We start from the raw sequence: 9,001 nt of genomic DNA, 5'->3' as shown, positions 1-9,001 counted from the left end.
CCATTGTAGTGCATCAACAATCACTTCTTAATTACGTCATGATAATATACTCTATATAGCAGGATAATGTACTGTATATAGCAGTATGGAGCAGGATAATGTACTGTATATAGCAGTATGGAGCAGGATAATGTACTGTATATAGCAGTATGGAGCAGGATAATGTACTGTATATAGCAGTATGGAGCAGGATAATGTACTGTATATAACACTATAGTGCAGGATAATGTACTGTATATAGCAGTATAGTGCAGGATAATGTACTGTATATATCAGTATAGTGCAGGATAATGTACTGTATATAACAGTATAGTGTGGGGAAACAGGGTAAGGAGGGACCAAGCCAATACTCCATATTATAAAAGACAGGGACCAAGCCAATACTCCATATTATAACAGACAGGGACCAAGCCAATACTCCATATTATAACAGACAGGGTGAGGAGGGACCAAGCCAATACTCCATATTATAACAGACAGGGTGAGGAGGGACCAAGCCAATACTCCATATTATAACAGACAGGGACCAAGCCAATACTCCATATTATAACAGACAGGGACCAAGCCAATACTCCATATTATAACAGACAGGGTAAGGAGGGACCAAGCCAATACTCCATATTATAACAGACAGGGACCAAGCCAATACTCCATATTATAACAGACAGGGACCAAGCCAATACGCCATATTATAACAGACAGGGTGGGGAGGGACCAAGCCAATACTCCATATTATAACAGACAGGGACCAAGCCAATACTCCATATTATAACAGACAGGGTGAGGAGGGACCAAGCCAATACTCCATATTATAACAGACAGGGTGAGGAGGGACCAAGCCAATACTCCATATTATAACAGACAGGGACCAAGCCAATACTCCATATTATAACAGACAGGGACCAAGCCAATACTCCATATTATAACAGACAGGGACCAAGCCAATACTCCATATTATAACAGACAGGGTGAGGAGGGACCAAGCCAATACTCCATATTATAACAGACAGGGTGGGGAGGGACCAAGCCAATACTCCATATTATAACAGACAGGGACCAAGCCAATACTCCATATTATAACAGACAGGGACCAAGCCAATACTCCATATTATAACAGACAGGGTAAGGAGGGACCAAGCCAATACTCCATATTATAACAGACAGGGACCAAGCCAATACTCCATATTATAACAGACAGGGCGGTGTCCCACATGGAACCCTATTCCCTTTATAGTGTACAGCCCTATGGCCTCTGGTAAAATGTAGGCTCAGTGCACTAGACAGCCATAGACTGTGGAATTCTCTGGTGTATTGTTGAACACAGTGGCCTGGTCTGTGAATCTTTAGACTGTGGAATTCTCTCCTGTATTGTTGTACACAGTGGCCTGGTCTGTGAATCTTTAGACTGTGGAATTCTCTCCTGTATTGCTGTACACAGTGGCCTGGTCTGTGAATCTTTAGACTGTGGAATTCTCTCCTGTATTGTTGAACACAGTAGACTGGTCTGTGAATCTTTAGACTGTGGAATTCTCTTGTGTATTGTTGTACACAGTGGCCTGGTCTGTGAATCTTTAGACTGTGGAATTCTCTGGTGTATTGTTGTACACAGTGGCCTGGTCTGTGAATCTTTAGACTGTGGAATTCTCGTGTGTTGTTGTACACAGTGGCCTGGTCTGTGAATCTTTAGACTGTGGAATTCTCTGGTGTATTGTTGTACACAGTAGACTGGTCTTTGAATCTTTAGACTGTGGAATTCTCTGGTGTATTGTTGTACACAGTGGCCTGGTCTGTGAATCTTTAGACTGTGGAATTCTCTGGTGTATTGTTGTACACAGTGGCCTGGTCTGTGAATCTTTAGACTGTGGAATTCTCTTGTGTATTGTTGTACACAGTGGCCTGGTCTGTGAATCTTTAGACTGTGGAATTCTCTCCTGTATTGTTGTACACAGTGGCCTGGTCTGTGAATCTTTAGACTGTGGAATTCTCTCCTGTATTGTTGTACACAGTGGCCTGGTCTGTGAATCTATAGACTGTGGAATTCTCTGGTGTATTGTTGTACACAGTGGACTGGTCTGTGAATCTTTAGACTGTGGAATTCTCTCCTGTATTGTTGTACACAGTAGACTGGTCTGTGAATCTTTAGACTGGAATTCTCTTGTGTATTGTTGTACACAGAAGACTGGTCTGTGAATCTTTAGACTGTGGAATTCTCTGGTGTATTGTTGTACACAGTGGCCTGGTCTGTGAATCTTTAGACTGTGGAGTTCTCTCAGTGTATTGTTGTACACAGTAGACTGGTCTGTGAATCTTTAGACTGTGGAATTCTCTCCTGTATTGTTGTACACAGTAGACTGGTCTGTGAATCTTTAGACTGTGGAATTCTCTCCTGTATTGTTGTACACAGTGGCCTGGTCTGTGAATCTTTAGACTGTGGAATTCTCTGGTGTATTGTTGTACACAGTGGCCTGGTCTGTGACTCTTTAGACTGTGGAATTCTCTCCTGTATTGTTGTACACAGTGGCCTGGTCTGTGAATCTTTAGACTGTGGAATTCTCTGGTGTATTGTTGTACACAGTAGACTGGTCTGTGAATCTTTAGACTGTGGAATTCTCGTGTATTGTTGTACACAGTGGCCTGGTCTGTGAATCTTTAGACTGTGGAATTCTCTCGTGTATTTTTGTACACAGTGGCCTGGTCTGTGAATCTTTAGACTGTGGAATTCTCTCCTGTATTGTTGTACACAGTGGCCTGGTCTGTGAATCTTTGGAAAGGTTCCAGAACGCTTTAAACAAGGCCACATGTCCTTGATAGGTTGACCTCAGAGTGACAGACAGAGAGCAGGGGAATGTGATGCTGCAGCCATGGCATTCCTTTTAATTACACTGCAGAGCTGCTACTGAGAGCTCAGCGAGGTGTGTGTGTGTGTGTCTGTGCGTGTGTGTGTGTATGTGTGTGTCTGTGCACTGCACCCTACATCTTGGTAGTTGCTGCAGTGCTGCACGACATTGCCTGCTTCAGTCATAAAAGTGTATTGTGAGTTTGTCCGTACTGTGCGGTAGTAAAATGACACTGCTGATGTTGAATAGGAAAACAGCTAATTGAATAGTAGAATCTCTGTTTGAAGAAGGACATGCTCTATGATCTGGTACTGCTTTAACAAATCACCACACTTCCTCTGAAAGATCTTATTATCGTTGAGTTGCCTTTTTATCATAAGACTGACTTTCATACAGTTCTACGGTTCTGCTTTATATCAGACTACCTGCTGTGCTTTATATCCTGAAGGGGAATTAGTTTAAATAACCAGACTACCTGCTGTGCTTTATATCCTGAAGGGGAATTAGTTTAAATAACCAGACTACCTGCTGTGTTTATACCCCTGAAGGGGAATTAGTTTAAATAACCAGACTACCTGCTGTGCTTTATATCCTGAAGGGGAATTAGTTTAAATAACCAGACTACCTGCTGTGCTTTATATCCTGAAGGGGAATTAGTTTAAATAACCAGACTACCTGCTGTGCTTTATACCCCTGAAGGGCAATTAGAGCACGGGAGGGTCAGCGTATGAGTCCAAATCAAAGTTCACGAAACAGAGCACGGAGGGCACTTCTCCAATCCGTACTCCGTTTGTACATTTTTTAAAGCATGCATCGATGCAACGGAAAGTATGCACAGAAATATGACTCAACCACGTAATAAAATTACATAACATTTCTTGAAATCAATAGGCCATTATTTGAGCTGAAGCCAGAGAAAATACACTCTGACTTCGCAATGACATTTTGCCTATTCACATCACATATGTTGCCTGACTACAATATTTTATCTTGATACGTTAATAAATACATGCTGTGTTAATTTTAGCATGTTTACCTACCTATGGACCGTATATCACAAGCCCATAATAAGTCAATAAGGCTAACTGGCTAGCTACTAGTACTGTTAGCGAGCCAGATAGCCACGGTTAGCTAGCTACCAGTATTGTTAGGGCTAACTGCCTAGCTACTAGTACTGTTAGGGCTAACTGGCTAGTGTTAGTAAAACGTTTACTGTTGACAGGAGAACAAGAGGAGACAATAGGACGAGGTGGATAATTATATAATAAGGCCGTTTAATTACATGTAAAGATATCTTAGTAAAATCTTGCAGCAAGGCTCTTTCAGTCTGACTCCTAGTGAATCGTCCGGGAAAGAGGGAGTTTCCAGAAATGTTCAGTACTATATAGACAACAAGCAAAGTAGGTAGATCTGCGAGTCCGGCCTTCCAGTTGGTCGATCTGGGTCTTGGGTATTCCTGATCAGGCCTGGTGTCCACGTTCCATTGGTTCCTGAGAGTTCTTTGTCCTGAGGTCCAACCATGGGTTGGGTGTGTCTGTGTGATTGTCATGGGGGAGGGGAATTGTGGGTGCCGTGTATATGTCCTATGTGTCCAGCATATGTCCAAGAGAAAGAGGGGGTGTGTATGTTGTGTCAACTTATAGGTAATGTTGAGAAGTTGTTAAAACAAGTTACCAATATCTAATACAATTTCTTACACTAGCTACCAGTACTGTTAGGGCTAACTGGCTAGCTACTAGTTCTGTTAGGGATAACTGACTAGCTGCTACTACTGTTAGGGCTAACTGGCTAGCTACCAGTACTGTTAGGGCTAACTGGCTAGCTACCAGTACTGTTAGGGCTAACTGGCTAGCTACTAGTACTGTTAGGGCTAACTGGCTAGCTACTAGTAATGTTAGGGATAACTGACTAGCTGCTACTACTGTTAGGGCTAACTGGCTAGCTACCAGTACTGTTAGGGCTAACTGGCTAGCTACCAGTACTGTTAGGGATAACTGGCTAGCTACTAGTAATGTTAGGGCTAACTGGCTAGCTACTAGTACTGTTAGGGCTAACTGGCTAGCTACTAGTACTGTTAGGGCTAACTGGCTAGCTACTACTACTTTTAGGGCTAACTGGCTAGCTACTAGTACTGTTAGGGCTAACTGGCTAGCTACTAGTACTGTGAGGGCTAACTGGCTAGCTACTAGTACTGTTAGGGCTAACTGGCTAGCTACTAGTACTGTTAGGTCTAACTGGCTAGCTACCAGTACTGTTGGGGCTAACTGGCTAGCTACCAGTACTGTTAGGGCTAACTGGCTAGCTACCAGTACTGTTAGGGCTAACTGGCTAGCTACCAGTACTGTTAGGGCTAACTGGCTAGCTACTAGTACTGTTAGAGAGCCAGATAGCCACGGATAATTGTTAGCTAGCTACCCACGAATAATTGACATCTTCCTTGCATAACATTAGTTTTAGGTCATTTTTGCCCGTTAAACCAGCTAGGTTAGCTACATTATTACGATTCACGTATCAATATCTAGCAGATAGTTATGAAGTTAAACGTGTTGCTTTGTGTATTATCTTGTTGGGTCTCTCTTGTTGCCATTATCCTGTCTGGAAGAAGGGTCAGTGAATGAGGACGTGCAGCGTGAGGTAAATACAGTAGGGGGAGTGCTTCTCAAGTGTATTGTTTATGTGTTCTCTACCCTCTCATCCTCACAAGAACGTACTCTGAGAATGCACTCAGAGCATGAGAGTGTGGAGCGTGGTAGTATGCGTATTGAGAAACACCCTACGTTTTTGCTGCTTGGCCAATTAGTGAGTGAGATAACATCTGTTAGGAGAGGACAATGTGGCTCTGTTCAGATCCGTCTCTCTCTCTCTCTCTCTCTCTCTCTCTCTCTCTCTCTCTCTCTCTCTCTCTCTCTCTCTCTCTCTCTCTCCTCTCTCTCTCTCTCTCTCTCTCTCTCTCTCTCTCTCTCTCTCTCTCTCTCTCTCTCTCTCTCTCTCTCTCTCTCTCTCTCTCTCTCTCTCTCTCTCTCTCTCTCTCTCTCTCTCTCTCTCTCTCTCTCTCTCTCTCTCTCTCTCTCTCTCTCTCTCTCTCTCTCTCTCTCTCTCCCATTGAAACTCAAACTAGTTCTTCAGAGGTCGCCTCCACTACCTGCTGGTATAGAGATATATACTGTTAAATACGTCTCCTACCTGCTGGTATAGAGAGATAGACATATACTGTTAAATACATCTCCTACCTGCTGGTTTAGAGATATATACTGTTAAATACGTCTCCTACCTGCTGGTATAGAGAGATATATACGTCTCCTACCTGCTGGTATAGAGAGATATATAAAGTTAAATACGTCTCCTACCTGCTGGTATAGATAGATATATAAAGTTATATACGTCTCCTACCTGCTGGTATAGATAGATATATACTGTTAAATACATCTCATACCTGCTGGTATAGAGAGATAGATATATACTGTTAAATATGTCCCCTACCTGCTGGTATAGAGATATATATACTGTTAAATATGTCTCCTACATGCTGGTATAGAGAGATATATACTGTTAAATATGTCTCCTACCTGCTGGTATAGAGAGATAGATATATACTGTTAAATATGTCTCCTACCTGCTGGTATAGAGAATGAGAGTCATATAAAGTTAGATGAATCTCCTACATGCTGGTATAGAGAGTGAGAGTCATATGAAGTTTGATTCGTCTCCTACCTGCTGGTATAGAGAGTCATATAAAGTTAGATGAATCTCCTACCTGCTTGTATAGAGAATGAGAGTCATATAAAGTTAGATGAATCACCTACATGCTGGTATAGAGAGTGAGAGTCATATAAAGTTTGATTCGTCTCCTACCTGCTGGTGTAGAGAGTGAGAGTCATATAAAGTTTGATTCGTCTCCTGTCTGCCTGGACGTGACCTGACCTCTAGTCTTCCTCATCCATGCAGACCAGATCAGCAGCACTGCAGATTTAGCAATTTCAGCCAAACCCATTGCTGACAGGTGTATAAAATCGAGCACACAGCCATACAATCTCCATAGACAAACATTGGCAGTAGAATGGGCCTTACTGAAGAGCTCAGTGACTTTCAACGTGGCACCGTCATAGGATGCCACTTTTCCAACAAGTCAGTTTGTCAACTTTCTGCCCTGCTAGAGCTGCCCCCGGTCAACTGTAAGTGCTGTTTTTTGGGAAGTGGAAACGTCTAGGAGCAACAACGGCTCAGCCGCGAAGTGGTAGGCCACAAAAGCTCAAAGAACAGGGCCGCAGTGTGCGTAGCGCGTAAAAATCGTTTGTCCTCACTACCGAGTTCCAAGCTGCTTCTGGAAGCAATGTCAGCACACAAGAGCTGTTCGTCGGGAGCTTCATGAAATGGGTTTCCATGGCCGAGCAGCAGCACACAAGCCAAACATCACCATGTGCAACGCCAAGCGTCGTCTGGAGTGGTGTAAAGCTCACAGCCATTGGGCTCTGGAGCAGTGGAAACGCATTCTCTGGAGTGATGAATCACACTTCACCATTTGGCGGTCCAACGGACGAATCTCGGTTTGGCGGATGCCAGGAGAAAGCTACCTGCCCCAATGCATAGTGCCAGCTGTAAAGTTTGGTGGAGGAGGAATAATGGCCTGGGACTGTTTTTCATGGTTTCGGATAAGCCCCTTAGTTCAAGTGAAGGGAAATATTAACACTACAGCATACAATGACATTCTAGACGATACCTTGTTTCCAACTTTGAGACAACCGTTTGGGGAAGTCCCTTTCCTGTTTCAGCATGGCAATGTCCCTGTGCACAAAGCAAGGTCCATACAGAAATGGTTTGTCAAGATTGGTGTGGAAGAACTTGACTGGCCTGCACAGAGCCCTGACCTCAACCCCATCAAACATCTTTGGGATGAATTGGAACGCTGACTGCGAGCCAGGCCTAATCGCCCAACATCAGTGCCCGGCCTCACTAATGCGATTGTGACTGAATGGAAGCAAGTACTTGCAGAAATATTCCAACATCTAGTGGAAAGCCTTCCCAGAAGAGTGGAGGCTGTTATCGCAGCAAAGCGGGGGAAGCAACTCCATATTAATGCCCATGATTTTGGAATGAGATGTTCGAGGAGCAGGTGTCCACATACTGTACCTCTACCTCTATATACCTCTACTACTATATACCTCTACCACTATATACCTCTACTACTATATACCTATACTACTATATATCTCTACCACTATATACATCTACCACTATATACCTCTACCACTATATACCTCTACCACTATATACCTCTACTACTATATACCTCTACTACTATGTACCTCTACCACTATATACCTCTACCACTATATACCTCTACTACTATATACCTCTACTACTATGTACCTCTACCACTATATACCTCTACCACTATATACCTCTACCACTATATACCTCTACCACTATATACCTCTACCACTATATACCTCTACCACTATATACCTCTACCACTATATACCTCTACCACTATATACCTCTACCACTATATACCTCTACTAAATCTATAAAGATCTCTGGTGACTTGATGACAGCTGCTGAACTGCAAATATTGTCTGTCAATGGCTCAATATTGACCGATTTCCTAATCCAAGGTATGTTCAGGAGCTGTTGGAAAACCTGGCTAGCAGCCTCTAGGTCTACCGTCAAAGCTTCGTCTGCTTGGGGAATCTCACTGGCTTTTGGTGAAACTGGCCACAAGACTTGAACTTGTTGAGAACATCAAGGATATTTCTCTTTGCGCCTCTGCATGTCCTTGCTCCACCATCAGCCATTTTTGCAGCTTGGCTTCATCTAACCTCCCGATTGGCTGTTCTCTTTCAGAACTCTCAGAAGTGTAAATGAAGTTTGAATTCCATCCCACTGATATCTTCATGTCTTTTATTTATTCAACTTTTACAGAATGTACATCAATGTAAGTACCAAGATTTTACCATCTCCCTCCCTCCCTCCCTCCCTCCCTCCCTCCCTCCCTCCCTCCCTCGCTAGATACAACACATCCACCACCCCCCCTAGTCCCTTCCTTACCTCTCTGCACTACCTCAGTCCACCCACCTCGAACTCTTTCCCTCCCTCCCTCCCTCCCTCTCTCCCTCCCTCCCTCCCTCCCTCCCTCCCTCCCTCCCTCCCTCCCTCCCTCCCTCGCT

Source organism: Salvelinus fontinalis, chromosome 38 (assembly GCF_029448725.1).
Source record: "Salvelinus fontinalis isolate EN_2023a chromosome 38, ASM2944872v1, whole genome shotgun sequence".
Classification (NCBI taxonomy): domain Eukaryota; kingdom Metazoa; phylum Chordata; class Actinopteri; order Salmoniformes; family Salmonidae; genus Salvelinus; species Salvelinus fontinalis.
This window is presented reverse-complemented; position numbering follows the sequence as displayed.